Consider the following 25,970-nt stretch of genomic DNA (forward strand, 5'->3'; position numbering starts at 1 on the left):
ATGGCACGGGCTAAACACATCTGGTCATGAGGGTTGCGAATTCGGACGAGACTCTTTTTGGTGTTGCGAAGGTCGTCCACCAATAACATCTTTTTGCGTCCAGTCCCTTGAGGAGGAGAGACGTGGGTCATATCCAGTGTGGCTTTACCATCGGTGATGTCAAACTGGTCATTAGATTGTTGCACGTGTTGAATCTTGTCCATGACTTTGGAAGCAGTCAATTCTGCCGGGGTGCTAAACTCGATCCAAACAGGGGATTTCAAACCGTCGTGTTGTATGGAAAGTCTCAAGCGATCGTCTTCTTTGGGTTGACATTGTTGCTTGAGTGAAGTGAGCAAAGAATCCCACACCCCAGTGATGAACACTTCTGCTTTCTCTAACGGCACTTCAGCCTTGAAATCTTTAAACTTCACCGTGTATTTGTAGGCCGTGGTTCTAAATTTTCTAGAGGAGCGCTTTTCCGTCTCTCGAATGGAATAGTACTTTTCAGGGTTGACTAAGGGTGGTGAACTTGGTTTAGAGGGTTCGGATTCTGGTTCACTCATGTCCTCTTCAAAATCACTGGCATGAATTTGTGCCAAGATTTCAGCCCTGGTACGAGGCGATAGATCACGTTTCTGCCTCTTACTTCTTTCTTCTTCTTCTTTCTTCTCGAATGAATGGGATCGTTTCATCTTGAAAGCAAAAAGTCAAATGACTCAAGTTCAAACACCATAAACTACTTTATAGTCATGGCAGACCAGCGTATATAAAAGGGTGTGTGTCTTGTCCTTTCACTATTCATTTCACTCTCAAGCCGAGCACAACGATGGAAGAGACTAACCAGATGGAACGTTTCGTCAGAGCTTTGCGAGGGGTCATTAGAAAATTCTCTTCAGACCAGCCTACGGACTACTCTCCTTCCTTTAGAGATAAAAGTCAAGATACTTGCTATATCTGTCAGAAGAAAGGGCATTGGTCTTCAGAGTGTCCAGACCGTGAAAAAAGAACAAAAACAGGGACTAAAAAAGACAAAAGTCAAGATACCTGTTATTATTGTAAAGAAAAAGGACATTGGTCTCCAGATTGCCCAAAAAAGAAACAAGAGGAGTCAGAAGAAAAGAAGGATTCTTCAGAAGAAGAGAGGGATTCTTCGAAAGAAGAGAGGGATTCTTCAGAGGAAGAAGAGGAAGAAAAAAGACAATTCTATTTACAAGAGGCAAAGAAACAGGAGAAGAAGAAAAGAAGAAGGGAAGAAAATGAGGAAAAGACGGTGAAGAAATTCAAAAAACAGAGAGACTAAACAAGGAGAAAGAAGAAGTCAATGAACTTTTAATTAAAGTGTTGTGTTGTGAATTGTGAATTGAATTGTAAAAAATGGAGAAAAGAATAAATGAATGATATAAGGTAAGTGTCTTTGAGTTATGATTTTAAAATAAGAAGCTACACTCACGCACTCATACACAGACACGTACTATAAGGGTAAAATGGGTGGGGTTTTTTGAGTTATTGGCAAATTGAAATTGTATTTCTTTTCGAGAAATGTGGGTGGCCCTGAAAAGGGCCTTTTTTTCTTCATGGTGAAGGGGTGAGTTTAAGCAATCAACTTTAACTGCCTTATGCCTTTGCCACGGCCAAGGCCTACTTCTGGACTGCGTAATGTTGATGATGATAATGATTGGGTTGAAATCACTAAGGGTGGTACGGTAGGCTTAGTCACAGGGTTGACGTGTTTAGCTCGGGAAGGTCGTATTCTCTTCGGTCGTGATAAAGAAGTCTGATACATTTGTTTCAGACTTCTTAACTCCGCTAAAATGTCCAACAGTACCGTGGCCGTTTGATTTTCACCCTCTTGTTTCTTTGCTGCTACTTCTTCTTGCTGTTGCTGCTGTTGTTTTTTTCTTACCTCTTCTTCTTGTTGCTGTTGCTGTAGGAGAAAAGCTTGTTCCGCTTCCTTTTGTCGTTGCATAAATTTCTCCAATTCTTCTTTCTGTCTCTGTCTAAAATTCTCCACTTGCGATAATGAAGAAGGTAACGAAGGTTCCGGAACAAATTCTTGCGAGGAGAGAAAATCCACAAAATCCCAATTCACTTCTTCTGAAAGTAAGTCCGAGTTCCCTTGGGCAGTCTCCCCTGCTGGTGCACCCCAATGGATCGTTTTCTGAGTTTCCGTCATGTTGAATCACTGTCGCATAGATTGACTGCACACAAGCGCTAGCGAATCTATATTGACTACGTGACGTCACAGACTGCTCTCTTCGGATTGGATGCGGGCTGACTGAATTCTGTAACGCGTGTTCGGATTGGTGAATGAACTCAATCCGTTTCAATCCTTCCTGTCCCTATAAATAAGCGCCGTTCAATGCATTGATTCACCTGTTCTCGTCGCTTCAAGATGTGGACTACAGTTGAGTCATCCACCCTTGTGTCTTCCATGATGTTTCGGACAGACTTGCTCATGTATGTCCGATCGAAGTGGACCGTTGTCCACAGGACAAACACCAGCCTGTGGATACGTAGGATCTACGTCGAAAGACAAGGATGCCTGAAAAGAGTGCTGATGTACGGACCAACAGTAAGACGCAGCCTAAGGAGAAGAAGAAGACCAATGCGGTGCCATTTATGTTTATGAATACATTAACATAAACCCAAAGGCCCTTTTCAGGGCCAGCCATATTTCTCGAAAAGAGATAGTCTTTGAATTGCCTACCCCTTTTTTTAAAAAAAATATATAAAAATCCCATGTTCAATTTCCCTTGACGCTATAAAGGCCCACTTTAGTAAAAGCCCTTGACGCTATAAAGGCCCACCCTGTTTAATTTCCTTTGACGCTAAAGTGCCCCACGATTTTTTCTTTCTCCATGTTAATTTCCCTTGACGGTAATCTTACCCACGATTTTTCTCCATGTTAATTTTCCCTTGACGGTAATCTTGCCCAAGGGGTCTTGTAATGCTAATTCCCATTGACCGTAAAGTGCCCCCCTTCACTACTAGTGAGTATATCATACTATGTTTCGTGATTTAGGATGTCGGTAGTAACTAGTCTACTATGCTACTAAATTCAACGAACGTTTGACTGTTGGAAAATTTGGATGGAGAGGGTTTGTTTGCTTGTTCATGTGATCTTTTTTGGACCCTGATGAGTCAGAATTGCGGCAACAATGGAATTCACTCCTATTGGTAAACACATTCAGGAAACTAAAAAGACATTTTTCACGAATATCACCAAATATGGAAGAAGTCGGAAAAATATGAATATGAGAGCCCTTGAGTGGAAAACCAAAGCCCAAATACACACAGAAGTTTAAATATGTGCCCAAATTTGAATTGCGTGTAAAACACAGGTTTCACGATAAGCTGCAAGCAGAATAAAAACTTAAATATGAATAATTGGATCGCACTGGTGAAAAATAATATGAAATTACACGAGTATTACATTAACACTAACGAAAACTGGATCAAAGTGTTTATTTCTCCATTCGGAGTGGAAGGTAGTTGTTTTTGTGTGTTTGACACCATTTTTTAGCACATGTTAGACCATACATGGTGACCAATATATCTTGTGGTGGAAGAACGAGAAAAAAAAAAACTCAGAAAGAACCACCGACCCACGGGAAGCTACTGGCAATCTTTCTCACATACCAACGTTGGCCGAGCCTAAGACTCGAAGCCACAATGACAGAGGTGAGATGCAGCTGATCTGTAAAAGCGAGCGACGAAGACCACTTCGGCCACCCGAGGACCTGGAGTAGAAGATAGATGAAAACAGTTTACAATATGATCATGTGCAAAGTGGATATCAGAAATATTTCCATAGATGATGAATATTTGAACAAATCATTTTCATATGTGATATGCTTATGCAAACGTTACATTCCTTATGCAGAAAAGTCATATTTCAAAACCTTTTACGTGCTAATAGTTAATATTCTTTGCATTTTAAATACGGGTAAAAACATTCCAGCATACGAGGAGTGTAAACAGAAGAAAATTTTATCTGTTATTTTTAACCATTGTAATAATAATGATATATGCACATGCATTTGATGAGTTAAAAAATATGAAAAGGAGATCAGGTTTGCTTCAGTTTTCCCCATGATTGTTTCACACTGAAAAATAAAAAAATACACATATTAAAGTGAGAAGTATACTATTATACTGATGAGGACCACGCGGTTGACTGACAAAAGTGTATGCTCACAGAGAAACAAAAAATACTGGATACTTACTATTTGGTATTAATGATTTGATTTAATCTCCTTTTGTAGCACAACCAAAGGAAAACCATGCAATATTTGGAATTCTTGTGTTAGCTGTATCATGGAATTAGATGATTACCCTTCTATATAGTGGAATAAAATACTTGCACTTCTAAACTCAGACATGTTCTGTTATGAATATAAGAACCGATGATGAAGAAAAGTGAATATGTGGACGCAAATATCGAATTAAACCCTTTGATTTATAAGCGCTTGACTGCGCCAAAGTTGTAGGCACCCTATTGTCACTCATAAGACACTGTACACTATCTTATACACATATCGTTCAAACTTATATATTCTTATGCATTTACTTAAAACATAGCCATAGGAGCATCTACTTTAGTGTCAACTGTTGTAATAATAAATTCCACAACTTTACGCAACTGTGTTTCATAATTTATTGCGGTATGAAAAGTTTCAACGCGCTTCCGTTGCTTCCTACATCATCAAATTTATTTTCTACTACTCCCTCCACATCTACTAGATATTTCGAACTACAGGCAATCGGATACTCGGACACAGTTCCCTCCACTTTCTGCATCGCTGTTTGCATTATTTGATAAAATAAAAATATCAGTTAGTTTTCTTCACGTCTGTCATATGATTAATATGAAACGTTCTCCTTCACGATGAATATGTATGTCCCCATCTTCATTTTGTAGCATCTTTATTTATGTGTGTCTACAACATCTTACATAAATACTCTTTCCGTTATATGTGTTATATACTGTCTACACCATCTAACATTTTCAAAGGAATGTTAACCATCATTATCCTAACTTTGATCTTGCGCCATATATTGACATTTCATCGAATCGAAAAAATTGCTTTATCTTCCATTTATTTATTTTTTATTTTATATTTGTGGATATATCAAATACTGGATTACTCGCATTATTCAGCTGTCAGAATTTCAATATTTTGCATTTAGAGGCATGGGTTTGGAATACAAGTACCTTGGTACCAATTTTTTATACCCATTGTATGATTGCCCTATAGAATAGTATATTCTTTTAATGTAAATCCTACATAATTTAATAGTATTAGCAACTACATTTGGTGATAAGAGGTTGCAATTGAAATAACATTTATCAAAATTAAAATTAACAAACGATATGTATTCATTAAATTCAGTTCATTTCTTGAGTACAAAATACAGCATATAGTATTATCAAGATCGCGCTATTTCAACGTTTGTTCTTCAAGCAATATTGTTTGATGCTTGTTTTTTTTATTTTGTTGTTGTTTTGGTGCGTGCGAGTGACTATCTCTCTCTCTCTCTCTCTCGTGAAATTAAACATTATACCTGGTAGTAAATTTTGTAGTCATACGATATGCGACCAGCAAGAGAAAGAGGAAGAGCAGCCAGAAGCACCCCGAGATTTGAACGAGAGACAACGTCCTCCATTCCCAGAAAACTTGTTGTGGCAGCCATTGACTATGGAACCACATACTCAGGATGCGCATACTCGTTCCTTCTCGACTTCATGAAAGACCCTCGTAATATATATACCACGACATGGAACTCGGACAGAGGGAAGGGACTGGTGACCGACAAAACGCCGACAACCATCCTTTTCAAGCCGAATAGAGACTTTCATTCCTTTCGTTATAAAGCGGAAGATTAATACGCAGAATTAGCTTTGGAAGATGCTCATGTTGATTGGTTCTATTTTTCGAGATTCAAGACAAAACTTCAGGGACAAACGGTATGATCTCTCTCTCTCTCTCTCTCTTTTCTCTTCGTCAGAAGGAGACTTGATTAAACTGAATTTATGTTGAAATGATACTCCCAATGAGGTAATGCAGAATAACAGCATCAGTAGGATGAGTTAGAAAACCACTTAGTCAAGATAATTTCGAGTCTTTTCCGGTTCATTTGCTCGGTTATTCTTTATTACTAGGACGAGTTTTAGAATTACGGCTTGAAATGTGCAATGAGATTTCGAGATGATGCTACGTAGTCACTTTTTCCACCGACTCCTTTAGACATGAGCATTGCTAAAAATAATAAAATTAGATTGTGGTCTTTGACGAGAGTAAAGACCGATAATAACCATGCATTTGAAAATAATAATTATCTTTTGAAGTCATACAGAAAGTTTTTGTGTGTTGGACCTATTCGATTTGATTCATTTATTATTTAATAAATTAAAGTGGGTGACGGGAACCTTTCCAAGACACAGTTGCGTAAGGCACTCATTTTGTTCAAGACATTTAGCAGATTGGAACGAGTGCGTGAATCATATTTTATCGAGTCAATGTCATATTCTCATAAATCCGTTTGTTGTATTCAAAGATAGTCATGTAATACCATGAGTTACTAAATTGATATGTTTTTTTTCTGTTTTGATGATGCAATCAGAAAATCGGACAAGAAATGAAGTTAAAAGATAATCAAGGACATGAAATGCAAGCGATGAAAGTGTTCGCTGAGGCGATCAAGTATATGAAAACACATCTGTTAAACAGTTTGCGAGTGACTGTTCCTGATATAAATACAACTGACATTCACTGGATCATTACAACTCCAGCTATCTGGGATGATGGCGCGAAACAGTTCATGAGGCAGGCTGGTAATGAGGTACTGTTTAGCGATGATATGTAATGATTTCATTTTTACGTGCAAAATTCATCAGCACAACATTTTTCTTTCTATCTGGGTTTTCTTCCGTCAATAATTGCGATGGACGATATAACATCCTGGGGGACTGTAATCTAATAGTCCCAAACAAACAATGCCTGTTGTGTTGGAAATGTGTCGCAAAAAATTGAAGTCTTTTTCTATCAGATCTACGTGATATATTTTATGACTGGAGATGCTATTGGAACTTGACTTTGCAACAATGTACAAAGAAACCGTGGATCATTTTACTCAGCAGTTGTATGGGCTATCTTCTTCCCAAACAATCATTGAAATATACGAACAGGAGCAGCAACGTAAACTTTAGGCACAACAAAAAAAGAAGCAAAGTTTCAGCAATCTCATGGAACATTTCGAAAGTAGTCTTTAAAACTCAAGTGATCAACAAGAAGGATCGAACTATGATTACTCTATTGTATCTGATTGTTGCCAACGACAGTTTCATGAATGTGTTTCTTACCAACAAGTTATGATGTTTCTGGACGAAATTATCTCTGTTTATACAAATAGAAAGCAAAACTCAGTGAGTAAATGAGTAACAGGTTTGGTAAAAATCATTCATCTAGCACCGAAGAATAAAACGCTTTTGTCCTCGAAATACTGGAAGAAAATATTGAAGTATAGATGAACAGAAACCTCTCTCTCTCTCTCTCTCACTCTCTCTCTCTCACACACACACACACACACGCACACACGCACAAAGAAAACACAGCCACAATTGCAGCCAATGCCAGATCGTATGTGCACAAAGTTCATATGGATATAAATTTAATGCTCGACATCTCGCCGACATGCTTTTCACTCTCTTCAATGGCCAGTTTAAAGAATCACTCAATACAATCAACAAGCGTATGACTATCATCTACCATGAAAACTCTCATCGTCTGAATTTTTCGACGCCAAACCACTTTCTATCAAATTGTATACATTTTTATTTGCTAGTTTGGGTAGAAACACTGCCTTTGCTGCTTACTCCAAAGATTTAAACAGCGACACCAGAGTCTTCAAGTAAGTTTGTTTCCCCTTGGAAATGAACGAAGGACTCAGGTATGTGTGTATGTACTCTGATAGCACCGAATACTACACCGTGGGAAACACATTCACACCGTTGCTGAGAGTGATTTACTCCAAACTGGATATAATCAAGAAGAAAACAAGTCACGTAGACAAGTATTTGTTCATCTTCACTCTCTTCTTGACAGCAAATCTTATTTTGACATTTTGAACATAAACATAAAAGGAGAACTCAAAATATTGTAATCACCAGAGGTAACTTATCCGTAACTTTTACAAGAGCTTCGCCTTGAGTGACTTGCAACATATGCATCCCGTGTAACTAGAAGTAGCCCCTGCAGTTTAGGGGATGGCCCGAGGAGTCGTCTTACGTGATATACCGAGCGACGGAGTGGATGCATATTGTTTGTTATGACTTGGGTCTTGTATCGTTCAAGGAGTATATTCGAATCGGTGTTTTGCACTGTCTTCCCAGTCTTGAAACTATATAGCTCCAAAGGAATGAATGAAAACATCACACTCTGTCATGAGGAAAATTATTCATCCAAAATGTGCAAAATGATAAACAGAATTCCAAACAAGCATCACTGAATGTGTGTGTGTGTGGGGGGGGGGGAGGGATATGGGAATGTACTGATCCAGACACAAACAATCCATCTGAACTCCAAGAAACGCGTCAGATCACACCTCTGTTGAGTCCGTTGATTGAACATGAGACCACACATGGCACGGCAAAATAATGGGAGGCTTACAGATTTCGAAAATTATATGTAAATGTGGTATATTATTACAACTTCATTCAAAAGTAAAAGAGGTGCACCTATCTGTTTGCCATGTCATTCACGATGATGAGGATGACATAAGCGCAGTAGAATTATGTCAAGTTATGATATCAGCTCCCATCAAGTTTAAAATGAACGGGTAAACCAAAGACCACACCGATCCGAATAACAGCTACCTGTATGTCAAAGTCACTAGTGAGTGGCTCATAGATTGGTACTTGAACAACAATGTAATCACCAACAGCATGGATACTTGCTATTGCCAAGCATAACTTAAGAATGTATTCACTTGCTGAAAAGAAGCGTTGAACACACACCATCTAGATTAATGTGATGTGGAAATTCGACACGCTAAGGAATTTCAACGACACAACCTTGATCAACCTTGATTGTGGATGATGACCTAGATCACAATGACGGATTATAAGGAAAATCAAAGAAGGTTATACATTACGAATGATGGATTGTTTGAACTTGGATATGTTGCTTTCAATACAACATTTTGCTGAGGGTAGCAGGTGTCCCTCTCATACGGAATCAAATTAGCACCGTCTTCTATTAGATGACCAACGCTAACAACATAATAAATATCATCGAAGGGTAAATATTGTACATGACACGTGCTTAAGATTTATCTCTGGAAGGAATCGAGGTTAGCCTCTGAGCAGAATCTCCTCAAAGTGTCCCTTATAACGAGTGAAAATCAAAACTTTTGGTATTACTCAAGATCGATGATCATGCGTTCCAGAGTCAGTTACCTAAATGAATGTTTATTAGCTTTGAGAGTAATTTAGCCCTCAACGGAACTACTGATCAAAAACCTTGTCCAGTTTTATCACTACATCATCCCCAAGATGAACCTTACCGCTGATGGACACACTTTGTGTATTAGACCATTTGAACCCATCTTTATTCAGAAGAATATATTGACTCTTTTTAAATCCACATGATAATTGAGTAGCAACAATACACATGACACTTCCTGCGACAAAATACGTAGCAGGGGACCCCGTTTTACATCAAACGAAAGGCATAATATTGGCAACTGCCACTGCAGTTGTGCTGTCTAATGGCACCATTATCACAAGAAAACGCCAGTTGATAGAGACTTTAGAGAGCACATTGCGGAATTGATCCACACATCTACATCATATAACAAAGGATCCGTCAGAGTTGCCAGCCTCTGTTAAAACCAAGGCATTGAGGTGGGACATTTCCACCCCATTAAATTGTACAATTGTGTACATTCATTTATTTGAATCCGTTAAGAACAGGGTCAGCGTGATCTATTTTGAAAGAGTTTGATAGTGCGACTGAAATTAAAAATTCGAGCGAACTAATCTTAGGCTTCTACGATGGAAATAGACGATCAACAACGGTAACAGTTACAACAACCACCACAAAGCAAACATGTAGATAAAAAGAATAAAGAGGCGAAGAAACATTATTGGTATGATGGTCGGAACAGTATAAAGCCTATGTTAAATATTTTGCTCCAAATATGATAAAATGTATTACACCACTGACCACAAACAATTGTAACAGATGTGAAGTCGATCATTCCAGTCAAGTACAATGAAATATACATTTGATGATGTCTACTGAAGGAAAGTGGAAGTTTTATCAGGGCTCTCTTTTAAAACATTTGCGAATTTGTTCATGAGTATATTACAAATAAAACGTAATATCCACACCTTGCATTCATCAGGCGTGATTGTGTGGTATGATCATACTCTGCTAATCATTTCGCCCTTAGTATGTGTGATTCTATGTGTGTATGTGCTAGTGATTATATAAGAATCTCCATTTTTCTCTTCATATAAGTGATTGTATATTGGACATTGTTAATTACTTACACTTAACCAATTCTTTCTCTCATCTGTTTATTTGTCTCTGTGGATGTATGTCACTTTTTCAGTAACCAGTGTATGGGTCTGTATAAGTTTAGTTTTAATGATCTTAGCCCTAACTCAATTATTCGTTCCCACCCTTAAATACGAGTTCGTATTTGTGTATTGGTCAGCAAGGACTTATGTTGGTCAGAAAAACTTGGTTTTGGTCTGAAAGAAAGTGCATTAGTATGTGATGTTTTGCTGCCACTTACCCAACGTTGTTTGGTCACTAAAATTTAGTACTTGTCGGTAAGACAGTTAGTGCTTATAAAGATCACATACCCTGTATATTTTACTCATGAGTTTGTACATGTATGGGTATCAGATAGTAAATCATGTATGCTAGACTGTTCAGATGAATCGTCCGAAATTAGATTCATCATCTTCTATTTCCATAGAGTGCTATACCGTTTCCAATACCAATAAGGTATCATAAACCGCTCATGTTCCTAACGGGTACTTTAAACCACTCAAGCTAAATTCCTTTTGGGTGATTGACCGTCCCATAAAGATTTTATTCCCGCAAGGTGCAATACCATTCCTGAAAGTTAAAATTCTACAGGGCATCATACTACCCCATCCATATTAAACTAGGTGTGTAAATATTATCTAATGTTAAATTCTATAATGGATATGATCATGCCATATGCTTATGCAAATTTCCATCGAGTGTCATTGCCTTAAGTGTTGTATTGTCCATCTTAATGTCTTACGTATATTTCAATACCAGTCCGCAACACAGTCTTTACAATGCCTGTCAATATCTAGCTAGGCATGTCCTGTGTTATATCAGGCACTATTCATACTATTCATCACTCAGTCAAGAGTATAAACCATTAAGTGTGATATTTAGTTATAGTGCCATTAGGTCTCACGGGGTCGATTCGGTGGAATTTTCATCTGCTGATGACAGAAAACAGAAAAATTATAATAATGCTACAATAAAGACATAATAAACCAAAGCCAATACATGTTTTTTTGGATGGACGTGTGTAAGATATTTATTAAAATATTTAGATTAAATTCAAATACAAGCGACAGCTCTTGTGCACAAATTTCAGTACCCAAACCAAGATTGGTTTCAACAGCAAATAATTATTTTGAATTTAGTTTTATTCTACCCAACTGGCTCGAACAAACAATATCAACCCAAAAAATCACCGAAGTTCATAGTTATCAGAAAAATCTGATGTTATTTTAATCAAAACATACTAATTGTGAGGTATTTGAAACGTTTGCAGATCGACATTGACATATAAACCAAGTTGGCCGTTCATTTGAAACCCAAGTTACACCTCTCTTCTCTACTGTGAAAAACACTCACATAACAATCCAATCCATTCTCAAGACTGACTCAAAAGAAATGTAAACCAAACAACAGATAAGAGTTTCTCTGATTCTTTGACTCTTGCCCTCTGCATTATTAGAAGATACATCTAGATGTATACTGGATGAAGTTGATGAAGAACTCGTGGACAAAAAGTCAATGAGATTTCTCAATTGCGGAATTATACAGAGTTTTAGTGTGAATCCTGGAACCTAGTGTGAAGAATCTATTTTTGCTACAACAATAATATTTGTCTAGAAAAATCGTATAAAAATATCTTGACTATAACAATATAAACTAAACATTGTTTTGATTGCTATATTTAGGGTCAAGTGATTGGATTTAGCAAATCATATGTGATTCTACCTTTTGAGATCCTATGTCATTGTTAGATATTTCACAGTCTAATATATGGAAATGTATATGTATGTGTGCCGGTCTGTACATTAATTCTTAAAAGCAAATATGTCCATTTTAAGGCTGGAATTCCAAACAACCAGCTGGATTTAGTTTCAGAGCCTGAAGCTGCCGCCATCTATTGTAAGACCTTCTCTGTGAAAAGCGGTGAATCTTCTTTTGAGCCGGGAGCTCAATTCATCCTAATTGATTTAAGAGGTAAACCATATCTACATTCTTATTTCAAAATTAAGATCGACTTTACAAGCTGTTTGAAAAAGAGAATCCAAAAGGAATTAGAGCTCCAGCTGACGACATTCTATACAATATTTTATACTTACACAGATTTAAAATTATATCATTTGTGGGAAACTAACATGATGTTTCATTACGCTTCCTTTTTCCAGGCACACAATACCAGTTAAGATATAAGCAATTTCAGTATTTATTTCAAACATACATATTTGGTTTTGGCCATGCGCATTGGTATAATTATGTACTATGTAGTAACGTTTTCGAAGAAATTGCCTAATTGCACATTATTAGAAAGGGTCACGTTATTCGTCCTGATTTGTCAACATCAAATACAACACGTTAACAGCTTTAATTTTCTTTTTTGTTTTGGTTATTTTGCTTTGTTCTTTTTCTTGTTTTGAAATTTACCAGAGCACAACAACAGTTCTACACCAGTTGTTTCAATTGGAGACACACATACCCTAAAATATAATATCATTTTTTCTATTGTACACTGATTTTCATTTTATGATAGAGCTATTGCCTTTCCAAAAATGTTTTGCTAACCTCTGACTAAATTCTGGAACTTAAAAGTTCTGTTAACAACCACTTATATGTTGTTATATTTTCGTCATGCTCTCGCAACAATAAATCATTTAATTTTTTATATAAAATCAAAATAGAGCGGCGAATCTTCATATGTATTCTCCTTATCCCAAAAGAAATGTTTGTTTACAATAATAGATGAAAACAATGTTAAGAAAATATAACATTCATTATTCATATGGCTTTAAGGGACTCTCTCATTTTGATTGAAACCGTAATGTTCAATGTCATGTTAACATTTCCGCTGATAGCTTATTGAAAAAAGTGATTTTATTTATAACGCTTGTGATAAGATTGTATTAAGCATCTTCCATTCTATGAAGGTACCTTTTCATTTTATATAGTTACACGTTCCAGTGTGTTTCGTCATTTTACTGACCTTAACTAAATCAGTTAAATATTCATTCACTCAGTTTCTTTCCATCAAAACATGTATTATCCGTATTTCATATTCCAAGGTGAAACAGCAGATATTAGCATCTGTGAAGTCGGAGAGTCTGGAAATTTGACAGATTTAAGCCCCCCTAGTATGTGTCCATGGGGTGAAAAAACTGTAGATGCTGCATTCGATACCCTGCTTGAAAATGTGTTTGGTACACGTCTTATTTCTTCTTTTAAGCAGAACAGAGAAACTGATTACTATGACATAAAACGGGAATTCGATTTGAAAAAGATGAAATGTGCTGGTGAAGACACAATTCTATTTAGATCTTTCTATGAACTTACTGAAACTTTGAAAGAAAATGGTCGAACATTAGAGCAAACATTATCAGGTACAATCTATGAAGGGCAGTTGACGAAAAAAAGAGACAAAGTGCGTATTTGAGGTTCTTTAATGTCTGAACTATTTGAGGATTCAAAAAACATTATTCAACAAATGAGGGAAGTGCTAATGCAGCATCCTAAAGTCAGCATGGTCCTTTTGATCGGGGGAATATCAGATGTTATTAAGAAGGCCGTTCAGGAAGCTTTTCCTAGCAAAACGGTAATCATTCCCCAAGATGCAACGCGAGCTTTAGTCATAGGGGCCGTAATATATGGTCACGACACCTCAAGTATCATATCCAGAATAATGCCTTTCACATACGGCATCAAATGTGAAGATAATTTCAAGATTTGTATTCGAGCTGGGGACACCTTTACTCTCGGAAAGACCACCATCCAATATGTTTGCAATGCCTCTACGCGGTCATCTGCTAACTTTGAAATATACCGCACAAAATCGAAAGATCCTAAATACATGGATGAACCAGACTGTTCAAACATTGGTTCAATGCAATTACAGTTGAATGATATAAGAGGTTTTGAGCTCAGGCCGATTCTAATAACAATATCTTTTGGAAGTAGTGAACAATGTGTTCAAGCGAAGGATGAAGAAACAAATAATGCTCTCATGGTAAAATTCAATTTTCTACATGACAATGAAAGACGGATCTTAAATTCAAATGAAACTGTTATTTAAGCAAAATTGTCCCTCACAAAAATGTGTGGACAACCTGATCCATGTAGCATTCCCTTAAAAATATAAACAAAACATAACAGAACAAACAACAAACAACCCAAACAAACAAAACGATTTGTTCCTCAAAATGAGCCGGCCTTGTTGAATCAAGAGATAGCTTCTAATCAATAATGCAGCTTCACACATTTCAATTCCGTCAGGAGAAAACAAATTTTTATTAAACCAGTGACATGACAGGCAGCATGTAATCAAAGATGTTGCAAAAACTGTTTTTTTTTTTAAGTTCTTCCATAGTGTGTCAACTCAAATTGCACAACATATACTCAAAATTTCACCCAGAATTCCACAAAAATGCATACTAATAACACGTGAGTTCCGATGAATTTCATGACTCACCTGCTGAATTGTGCCTTACAAAAATACATGCAAAGTTTAATACATCAAGAAAGGTAGGTCACAGTGACCTTAATAGTACGGCATTGAGGTTATTAATATTCTTAATATAAATATACTTGTCAAAGTTCATGAATCAGCGCAATCTGTCTCCCGATTAATCTGCTAAATCAGAAAAAAAATGTAATCACTCAAGAACGGCAAGAGTTACTATGACCTACACTTGCCCAATTATATACACCAATCAAATTTCTTGTCTGTACAACAGTATCTGCGAAACTGAGCTAATTACAAAAATGTAACATAATTGGTGAAATCCATACCAGTAACTGTAAGATACTTGTCTTCACTGCCAGTAGTATCTTCCAAGAGAATACATCCATCATATTTCGTGACTCTAAACATAACAGTGTCAGAGGAACTGAACTAAAAGAAAAGACGTAACTTATCAATGGAGTATGAAAATGATATTACTGTAATCTACTGTTGCCTGTGACGAATAGCAACATCCAAGATGAATGTACCCATCGAATATGCACACACAGTGATATCAGAGAAACTGAGATCAATTTACCTATGACGTTAACATTATCAGAATTGATGGAAAAGTCATTCTTATATCTCACCTATGCCTCACAGGTAGGACAACGGCTTCAAACCTTGGCTTTGTGCAGTAACCGTTGTGTAAGAACATGGGTGGAAAAAAGTTCATATTCTCTCGGAGTATCGCATTTCATTGTATAGTGAAGTGTGAAATATAGAAACTTGTTGTCGAAGTAATTTTCACATTTTCATTCCTATATTTTCACACGTGAAAAATATGTCCTTATATTTTCACATGTGAAAATATAAGATTTCTCATCATGTCACGTGACTCTTGATTTGTGCGTACAAAATATTGTTCCCGCAGCAACAGAAACGAGTATTTTGTGAGCTAGAACTAATAAATAGAAACTGTCATACATTAAAGGCAAATAAATAACACTTTGAAAAAGAAATTGGACCAGACGCTGATCGCGTCTCTCTGAAGATTTTGCTCCTTACTTCCTTGACAACGATAAATCCGCTCTGATGCATTGCTGAATACGACTGGCTATGTTTCAGGATAGGGTCAAATAGTTTACAAAATGACAAGAATATAATTTACTGCGACAGATAAAAAAAATCCCAATAATACCTCTAAGTCACGTATACGATTATTAAAGTGAGGTCAACTTACAAATAGAGGGTGGGGATTAGGGTGTTGTGCCAAAGAGTGAGCTTAATTCTCTAAACGTCGATTTTGGAGCACATTTGTTATATAATAAAAATAAAATTTTCTTTTCCTAAAAAATATTGGATATAATTCATCTTCTGGTACCATACACGATTTATTGGAACTCGTGGCTACACCGTTCGTTAAAATATCACGTTTTTGTACCACACGATAAAATAGATCCGGTATTAACCTAGGAAATGAAAATATCCTTTTGTATGCAGGCTAGCATTATCTAGCTGTATCTTTATTTCATTTATATTGATCGAAAGCATTAAGAACATTCCGTAAAGTCTAAAGAAATTTTACTAATTTCAAAATGAACAGAATAAAATCCACACAGCTGATAAACATGTCATAATTCTGAATACTCCATGACAAAATATGCAGCTGAAGTCATCCTGCTTCTAAGTTTGGTCATTTATGAATATCTCAGAATATAAAGATTTGTTTTTATAAAGTAGGTATTTCCCACTAGTGCTAACACAAGGTAATTGGGAAAACTAAAATGTGAAAACATATAATTCCTAGAAGAACATGAAAATCGAATCGGGTCGTCTATATCTTTATATAATCATCAATGCCGAATTTCACATGACAACTTAAAGTTTTTTGCTAAAATCATGCTAGCCAGTATTCTGTGAATAAAATGAAGGCTCACAAAATTTAAAAATGTGTAAAACATTAACTAATAGATTTAATTGCTGAAAAACCTCTCGCCAATGAAATTGTACACTTTGTAACAACAAGGTATAAGTGATTAAGGTGTAAAATATGTTAACCACTCCCTGCTTTCTCCTGTGGAGCGGGATCAGTTTTGTCAAATATTGTAAGTAATAGCTGGACAACATTTGTGAATTCTGACCCATTACTAAGTATTCAGTCCATCCTTTCCTGTCTCCCCCCGATTTCCATTATAGTGTCAAAACAATGGGGTGGTTGCCGTCATTACACTTATCACCTTAAGGTCATCCCCGGGGTTTCCATTATAATGTCATCATGTTTTCTGTACAAGTCTTCAAAACAATGAGGATGGTGGCTGCCATTACACTTATCACTTTAAGATGTATTGCTTGTAAATGAAAAAATACATCTTTGTATATACGTTTGTTTAAAGATTTGGACCAAATAACAGCATATTATAGCATAATACTATACCAGCTATTTCACATTTATTCTAATATATCGTCAAAAATAAAACACTGCGACACTGTATTTCATATTTTCCGTTTGTCCTAATTTATGGCCGAACTTTCAATATTCAATAATGGAATAGCTACCTGCGCTCGCAGATGTCAGTTCTGAGACTTTATCATAATTGTCATGTAAAACGTTAGCATGCATGCCTAAAACTTGTAACTATTAACTGTAGCTATTGACTTCTAATTTCTCCGTTCAAATTAACAGAGTTCAAGAACCCGAGCATTAGGAAAATTCATGATATGTTTTCAAATGAACTATAATGTGCAGAGCGAGATAAATGTATACATACACATCACTAACACCACAACCTCTTGCTATGCAATGATGTCTGATGCCTCTCCCTTCATTTCGTAAGAAGCGACAAAATGAGGGAACATAGTTGAAGTGGGATGCAACCCATGATGATGCTAAAGATGAGGTCTTGGACGTTTTAATAGAATACCTTTTATTAGCACACCTGACATTAAGGTCGTATGATCCTACTTCAGCCAAACGTGGTACATAGCATTCTGACGTAAAGCCTTCAGGGACAATGTGGGTGGCTAGGAAACAGTCTAACAGATGGGCTGATCCGGTGATGCATTACTGTGTAGAGATACGTATTCTGAACCTATTAATGCATCCACGATTATCGACACATATCTTATTATGGATATAATGGTAAAAAGCAGCAATATAATAAATATTCAGTTCTGAAGAAAACTTTTTCCAACGTTGTCATTTTGTATCGAAATTTCTCCGTGTAACGTTTGTGCATTCATAATACTTTTTATACAGAAAATGTAATTTCACTTACTTAAAATGAGACATATTTGACGATTCATGCTTAAATCTACAATTACAAATACATGATTGCAACTGGAATATAATTACGTTAGTCACATTATCAGATTGTGTTTACATCTATTATGCCAACATAAATTGTTTTTATTTAAAAGTTGTATTGATGATTACAGTCGCACGTTATCTACTCCATGAACATAGTAGTCAATATTGGACACTCTCATAGAAGATGTGAGGGGTTTTGCATAAACTTTTATATGGCATTAAATTTCGTGCCATAATTCTGTGTAAAACTTTGCTTGAAACCGTTTAAGTCTAGGATGCAGTTGATAGTTGAATACATGGGTATTGTATATTAGAAATGACACTTGCAACTTGATCTACGAATCATCGTTTTCACAAAGTCATTTCAACAGAAGATTCCCTATTTAATCCAGGGTTTGTGCGTTACAGTACATTTAACGTCTTAATGTGTGCTCACGGTAGTCATCAGAATCATTTGTTGTTAGTCCTTCAAATTCGAAGATTAACATGACGTCACTAACTGGATTAGTTTTGTTGAGTACTGATCAGGTCAATTTGTGCTCTGGTACGCTAGTCAGGAGCTGCCGCCTGGGGTTCCTTGATCAATAGTGGTTGTGCTGCAATTTTGGTATTCAAGCTGCTCGCGCTTCTGGACTGTCACTGCAATCCTCCTCAGTTGATAGTCTGTTGCTCCAGAATGGATTAGACTACACCAGGTGGAGGTCCTATTATATGCACTCTTGCAGTTACCTGTTCTTTGCTTTTAATGAAAGAGGATAATGACAATTGTACTTGAAAAGCAAACAACAGTCACAGTAAAAGTGTATGAAGATAGCATCACACTCTGGCAGACATAATGAGGAGAAACGTAAACTGAAAACTTCACAGGGCATCTGGATCTATTTGCAAAGTAGACCTTATAAAGCAAAGTTGTTGCGTTAACAAAATAATGCATAGAGGATATTTCTATTTTCTATGTTAATACCTGATATAATTCATTATGTTCCATAAACAACAAGATCTTTCAACGAGTGGAGAAGTGACAAACAATTACTTTATCCCACAGTTTCTTTATAAAGAAAGCATATAAGCAAGCACAGTCATGTGAAACCACTCAATATTTGAATGACATCTAACAAGATGGGGTAAGTTTTGTGTCTTTCACCGATCATTAACATCTCGCCTTTGTCAGCGTGGGTTTGAGTCTCGACTACGCAAACCTAGTTATCTGAGAAATAGTGTCTGTAGCTTCCACTGTGGCTATGGTTCTTCCCTGGATCTTGCTCCACCAAACCTAATGAACGCCCTGTGCACCCTGTCCTATGCAGAAAAATGACGTTAATTAAACCAACAAACCTACAAACCATAATACATATTCAGACGATCTGAAACAAAGTGCAAAGAGATCGATAAGGTCAGCGGTGAGATAAATGCCTCCTAAGGGTTGTCACCCCCCCCACCCCACCCCCGGACATGGAACGATAGCGAGTCAGTAAAATACATACCTGCTCTTAGTACAAAATCCTTAACAGGTAAGTTTCCAACTGATTTATAACCACTCCATACCGAGCCACTAACAAACCATGTACAAAAATAAATCTATATCCATGCTTAGTCGGGGTTTGGTTAACGAAGCTCTTGTCACTTATTTGCTATCACGTCATCATTTTCATATATTCTCCTTTCGTTATTGCAAAATCAAACGCATTAAAGTATAGTTGTTTTACGAAACATAAACTCTAAAATACAAATACAAAACAAAAGGTGAATCAAACTAGATCCACGGAACAGTTACAGTGGAAAAATAAAACAGCCAGAGATTGCAGCATATTTGTATTTCGTCAAAAAGCAGTTATGCATTTAATTTTGTTTACCATCGGCACATTGCAGTGCCAAAGTTGGGACCTTGGACTCACCGCTAACAATTTAAGATGAAATGGATATATGCCATATTTATGATATTGGATTAAAGGTTAAACTAGAAATAGTATATCTGTCTCAGGGGTTATCGAGCCAGAGAATGAGAAAGAAGGATGCAGAGTGAGAGAGAGGGATATATATAGAGAGAGAAAAAGAATTACAGAAAGAAAAGTTGGATACTCAGTGTATGACATATTATTTCCATATTCTTACACTTTATATATATATATATATATATATATATATATATATATATATATATATATATATATATATGGTTAGTTAGTTAGTTAGTTTACGCTGTGTTCTTCACTTTTGTCCTTAACTAAGGGTTATGAATGGAGATTTTGCATACCTGACTTTTTCTTATTACTGTAAGTTGTAAACAAGATATTTGCAAGAGTTTACCTTTTGTTCAAGGCGTAACCTTGTTTACCAGTTAGATTCATATTTCATCGGATCAGTTAGTTTTCCAGAACATTCTAGTGGGCATGTATATAAACAGATTGCTCGCGTTCCAGGTTATAACAAAACAACCATACCAAAATCTCGACAGCTTCTATTCGAATGATGTAAAGAAAAATCAATAGTAATTAAATGTATCATTTTGAGACGCATGCAATGATAAGGTAATATGCCCCTTTGGCTGGAATGTAGAGCATGTCAGCGGGATGATGCAAGAAATCAGATGATTATATAGCGTATACAATTTAGTGAAGGACGCCCTCAAAATAATTTACCAGACTTCAAAGGAGCATTTAGATTACATTGATTTTTACGCATAGATCGCTATCGGTTAGAAAAATCCAGGCGCTTGCTAAGATAAGAAATAATGTAATTGGCAACAATAAGTAGTTACATGATTTTGTTGAGACCAGTGTCTACGTGACGCAGTTTTGAAATTCGCGTTGCATTTTTATTTATCACTGTAGTTCACTTTTGCTTAGTAGACATCACCAGTGGACTTTAATCGTCGTACAGTGACAGCACTATATTTTATTTCTCACTCAAGTCAACTTTAGTAGCTGCCGTAAGTGGGAGTTCCAACGCTTTTATTTTGAAAGAAAGGATGCTGATATTTTTGGGCAGACATTTTCTTGTATTTATCAACCCTCATTGGGCTGGTAGTCCATTTGCATCTCTATGGCGCTTGAGAGTGTAAAATGGAATATTTGAAATATGTCTCAGATTGATATGGCCTTAAATAGCCCTTGCTGTACCTCCAGTATTTTACCTTCTCTCTTTGAAACCTTAGGCTCATTAGTAAAATGTCCGCTAGTTATTTTTGAGAGAAAAATAAAGTTGGAATAAAATCCAGTCTGAGGTCATTTTTCGATATAGTATAATTTTCTTAATGGAAGAGGAAAGTCTCGCATCTAGCTATTCCTAAAGAAGTATGCCTCAGTTTTTCTTGGTGTTTCAAGATCTTCCTAAGGGTTTGGTTGGTTGTGGCAGATCAAATTGTGGAATTCTTTCGGATGTGTTATAAACTATGGCTGTGAAATGTTTGCTTTCCTCTCATGCTGTGGCTTTTCTCCTTCAGGTATTGACTCAGGCTCGGGATGCGAAAGTTACGTTGCAAGCTCGGATTTCGGCTCAGGTTTGTTATTGTCGCACTCGCAATCGTTTTTTTAAGGCAGACACGTTATCTGCAGGATTGTTTTTACATCGTCATAATCCTGATCAAGTTCTCTGTAAAGGTTTCTCCAGCCGCTTGATCTCGTACTTGTTTTAATTATTTTTTATAGCTATTTGCGCCTGATCTTCCTTTTCATGCTGGTATCCTCGTTATCTTTTTCCTAATGCCCCATCATATCTTGTGTGTGTGTGTGTGTGTGTGTGTATGTGTGTGTGTTTCGTCCCAATTACTGTTAGTAATGAATCGTTATTCTATTTGCTTATTATATCCCTTACTGACTTCGCTATGATCTTAGCGAAACTAGCATCCTCCGTTTCGTTACAGATCGCATTTATCTTCTCATATCAATTGACTTCTTTTTGCAGTTGGTTCGCTTGAATGTTGCCTACTGAGAAAAAATATTGTTCATATTGGCATCCACTCTGATCTAGAATAATTTTGTCCACAAGTTTTTTTAGTTGTGTTGCCCCAATGTTATTATAATGACCTTTCAAATTCTATCTCATCATACGTCTTCTCAAACAATATCTTCAGTTCGCGATCAATCCTCACAAATTCTGTCATGATATATATTATATTGTCTACAAAAGGTTATCTAGTGTACAAATTTCAAAGTAACTTAATGTGAGGTTTGATGTGGCAGCGGAAAGAAATAGCAATCTGAAATTGCCATATGTTGAGGTTCATCGATTTGCAATATGAAATATGGATACAATTTATCCTAACGTGAAGTGCTGACATGAAAGTAAGTCCTGTTAGAAGCATCTAAGCACCAGTCGTTAATATTTTCGACTCATAGTGTTCTACCTTTAACATGAAAACTACCCACGGTAGCGGTACCGGACAATGATCCAAAAATGAATGTAAACTCACCGGATGGCGGTAAATGCGCTATATTATTTGCTAACGAAAAATAACCTTAATAAGAATATTCAGACGATGAAGAAGCTGAAAATAATTTGTGAATATAAAAATTGGATGACATGGATGGAATATAACCAGTAAAGAGTTTACGTGTTTGATATTAAAATATTGTTGTGCTCCTGATTATTGATATGGTAGGCACATAAAGAAATGACATTGCAGCCCCATTATTTAATTATTCGCTGCGACGAACAATCAACACACACCATGGCGGCTTAGGCAAAATAAAATTACCCAGAATGTTATCATCAACATACCTCTTATTTGCCTCTTTTGTATCAACAGTAGGAGGGACCATGTTTGTGACTGTTACATGGTCCATATTGATGTTGCCATCATTTATTTCGCCACAAATAGGCAGCGCACTTGGCGCAGACAGCATCATTTGATTACCAACAATAGATGCCAGTCAATGTTTTTTGCAAGTTGATGTAAAAAAAATTAGTCAGAAGAACATTCGCCCTATGTTATTTTTCCTCGTATTCTTTGTTGACCGCTTCTGAGTTATCTGTAGGTGCAAACACAGTTTGTATAGTTCTTTTGTGCTGACAATATTAAGTGACTCTGTCTTAGTGTCACCTGATCTCAGCTGAGTTGGCACTAAACTTGAGCTGCCATTGCCAAAGACGGTAAAAAATGCTGTACAATAAGTCATTATATATAGACTGATTATGAAAATAAGCATCATGAGCTTTCACTCAGAAGATATCAGAAAATCACGACACCACGTTTTGTTTAATGACTGCCATTATATGACAGTTGGTCCAACTCGTCACGGCAAAGAAAATTTGCTGCTCATAGTGCTGCAAGATAATGGACTTAGCTTTGGCGAATTATTATTTATACGCTCAGTATAGCTAAAACAAATACAAAACACTTTGACGAAGCCCTTAGCTGTTCTGGAGACTCAGCATTTTAAATATTAGAGTCGGAAGAGATAATGCATCTTGAAGAATTTTATGGTGGAAAGATTCTGCCATAGTATTTGATGACATAAAACTCAATAGAGGCAATCCGAATAAAATCAGAAAATAGTCTTCGCTGTCCGAAATAATTGCCGCAATTCAATATACTTAACGCAATTTTACTATGACGTGCTAAAATATATTAGGCGCAACGCGGACTACTGTTTTTAAATTTCTGGGTTAGACAACTGCGATATAGATTCGATTACCCTTGAACGCTGACGTGATAAAGATGCTGCTAAACGTAAGCAGTTTTGTCACGTGTCTATCGGTGTCAACAATCATAACTGTATTGTATTTCGCAATTCAGAAGCGATTCATGAAATGTATTGACCTGGATTTGATGAATATTATATGACTGCACCTATGGAATTAATTTTGAAATGTTAAATAATTAGCAGCCTGGTTTTTGACTACAAGGTTTTGACTCGGATTGCAGTCAGATCAAGAAGCGATTCATGAAATGTATTGACCTGGATTTGATGAATATTATATGACTGCACCTATGGAATTAATTTTGAAATGTTAAATAATTAGCAGCCTGGTTTTTGACTACAAGGTTTTGACTCGGATTGCAGTCAGATCAAAAGCATACAGTATCCCGAGCGCGAAGTCGAATGTAATTATAAAAATACAAATTATTAGAGAGCTGACTTTATGCTTCAAGAGGCTATGAAAATATCAGGACGTAGACACAAGGACTCAAGATCACTGAGCGAGATTGCCAGCTTGTATCCTGTATTTCACTTTGATGTTTCTTATCAAATGGAATTCACAAAAGGTTCCTTGAGAGATACTGAAGTGAAGTAGACTATAGGCAACAGCTTTCGCAGCAAATTATCACGTCTTTGCTGTTGTTACTACAGACAGTTTTTTGCACTGGATACTCTTAGCGGAAAAATGACCGTGATCATTGAACATAATGTTTCACAAACGTGACTAAGGGTAACATATAATGAGTTACATATCAGTTTGCGTTATTCTGGCACCAACGCAGAAGCAGTCAATTAAGGCGGCACAAAAACATAAATCTGGCGTGTCACTCAAACTTTGAGGCACTTTTTACACCCGAGTTTGCAGTTACCTCTGATTCTATATCATGCCCCACGAGACGTAGATGAAAATACATTATTTTTCCTAAGCGTGTTGTCTAAATACTCTAGAAATGCCGTTATCAAGTTGGTATTCTCTCTCTCCTTCCCCTTCTCTGCCTGTCTCTCTCTCTCTCTCTCTCTCTCTCTCTCTCTCTCTCGGAAGCTCAACATAAGAAAATTGCTCTGGGATCTTCTTGAAGAAGTGGCGAAGTAAATTATCAACACAACTTTCAGCATCACAGCTGTTTATCTTACAGCGACAAGTTTATGTTGACAAAGCGCCAACAAAATAAAGTGAGAAAAAAGCGGGAAAAGGCGTCGTGCTGAACTTTCTGCGCCAGCTTAAGAAACAAGGTGGCGTTTTACTGATATTGCTACTGTTTGCTGGTGATAGTGCAGGTGCGCTGTTGCCTGAGCGACAACGAAAGCTATTAGGGCGTGGCGTATGGAGAGAGAGAGAGAGAGAGAGAGAGAGAGAGCACAGTTTAACACTTTCTGGAACATATAAACGCTAAGTAATTAACACATTAAGAAAGCGGTCAGCAACATAAAATCATTTCGCTGCCTTTTCAAAGGACACTCTACCAACAAAAATGACAATTTTATGTAACGACAATCTTCGATAGCTGACGTCAGAACTATTTTGTGCTTGGTGTATCACTGTAACAGACTATTCCGTGCACATGCAGCTGAACTCAAAATGGGACAGTACGTTAGTTTGTGTGAGGATTCAAGCAATGTCCTCTATCAGGGATATTTTCTTATCACAGTTGAGTCCTACCATACAAGTCGTCGACTCAGAAAGTTCTGATACGGATGAAGGTAGACCCTAGATATGATGTCATCCATGATGTAGTATTCATTACTAGGAGCGGGTCGACCCATATTTTTATACAAATAATCCCGAACCCTTTCCTCCCAAAAATGAACTATTCGTTTCCTAAGATCCAGGAAAAGGTGGACACAAACGTGTACATTGGATTCATATTTGGCCATTTCTAACCTCTCTCTCTCTCTCTCTCTCTCTCTCTCTCTCTCTCTCTCTCCAACAAACGAATAATGCTTCATTCTCAATACAGAGCAAATATATATCTGACTGGGACTTGAGGAACCATCTAATTCATTGCCGGGACCGAAACCGGGGCAGTCATTTCATACTCAACCAATGTTTC

General features: G+C 36.7%; 1 long non-coding RNA gene across 1 annotated transcript in view; it reads left to right on the forward strand.

The window, feature by feature from the left end:
• LOC149799572 (uncharacterized) overlaps positions 1 to 17,515 on the forward strand; it is a 40,299-nt gene extending 22,784 nt beyond the window's left edge. The window contains exons 2-3 of the long non-coding RNA XR_016421190.1: positions 5,567 to 12,515; positions 13,595 to 17,515. This is a non-coding gene — a long non-coding RNA (uncharacterized LOC149799572). The remainder of the gene's footprint in view (positions 1 to 5,566; positions 12,516 to 13,594) is intronic.
• The last annotated feature ends 8,455 nt before the right edge of the window (positions 17,516 to 25,970 follow it).

This window comes from Sinohyriopsis cumingii, chromosome 5 (assembly GCF_028554795.1).
Source record: "Sinohyriopsis cumingii isolate HCF-2022 chromosome 5, ASM2855479v2, whole genome shotgun sequence".
Lineage (NCBI taxonomy): Eukaryota > Metazoa > Mollusca > Bivalvia > Unionida > Unionidae > Sinohyriopsis > Sinohyriopsis cumingii.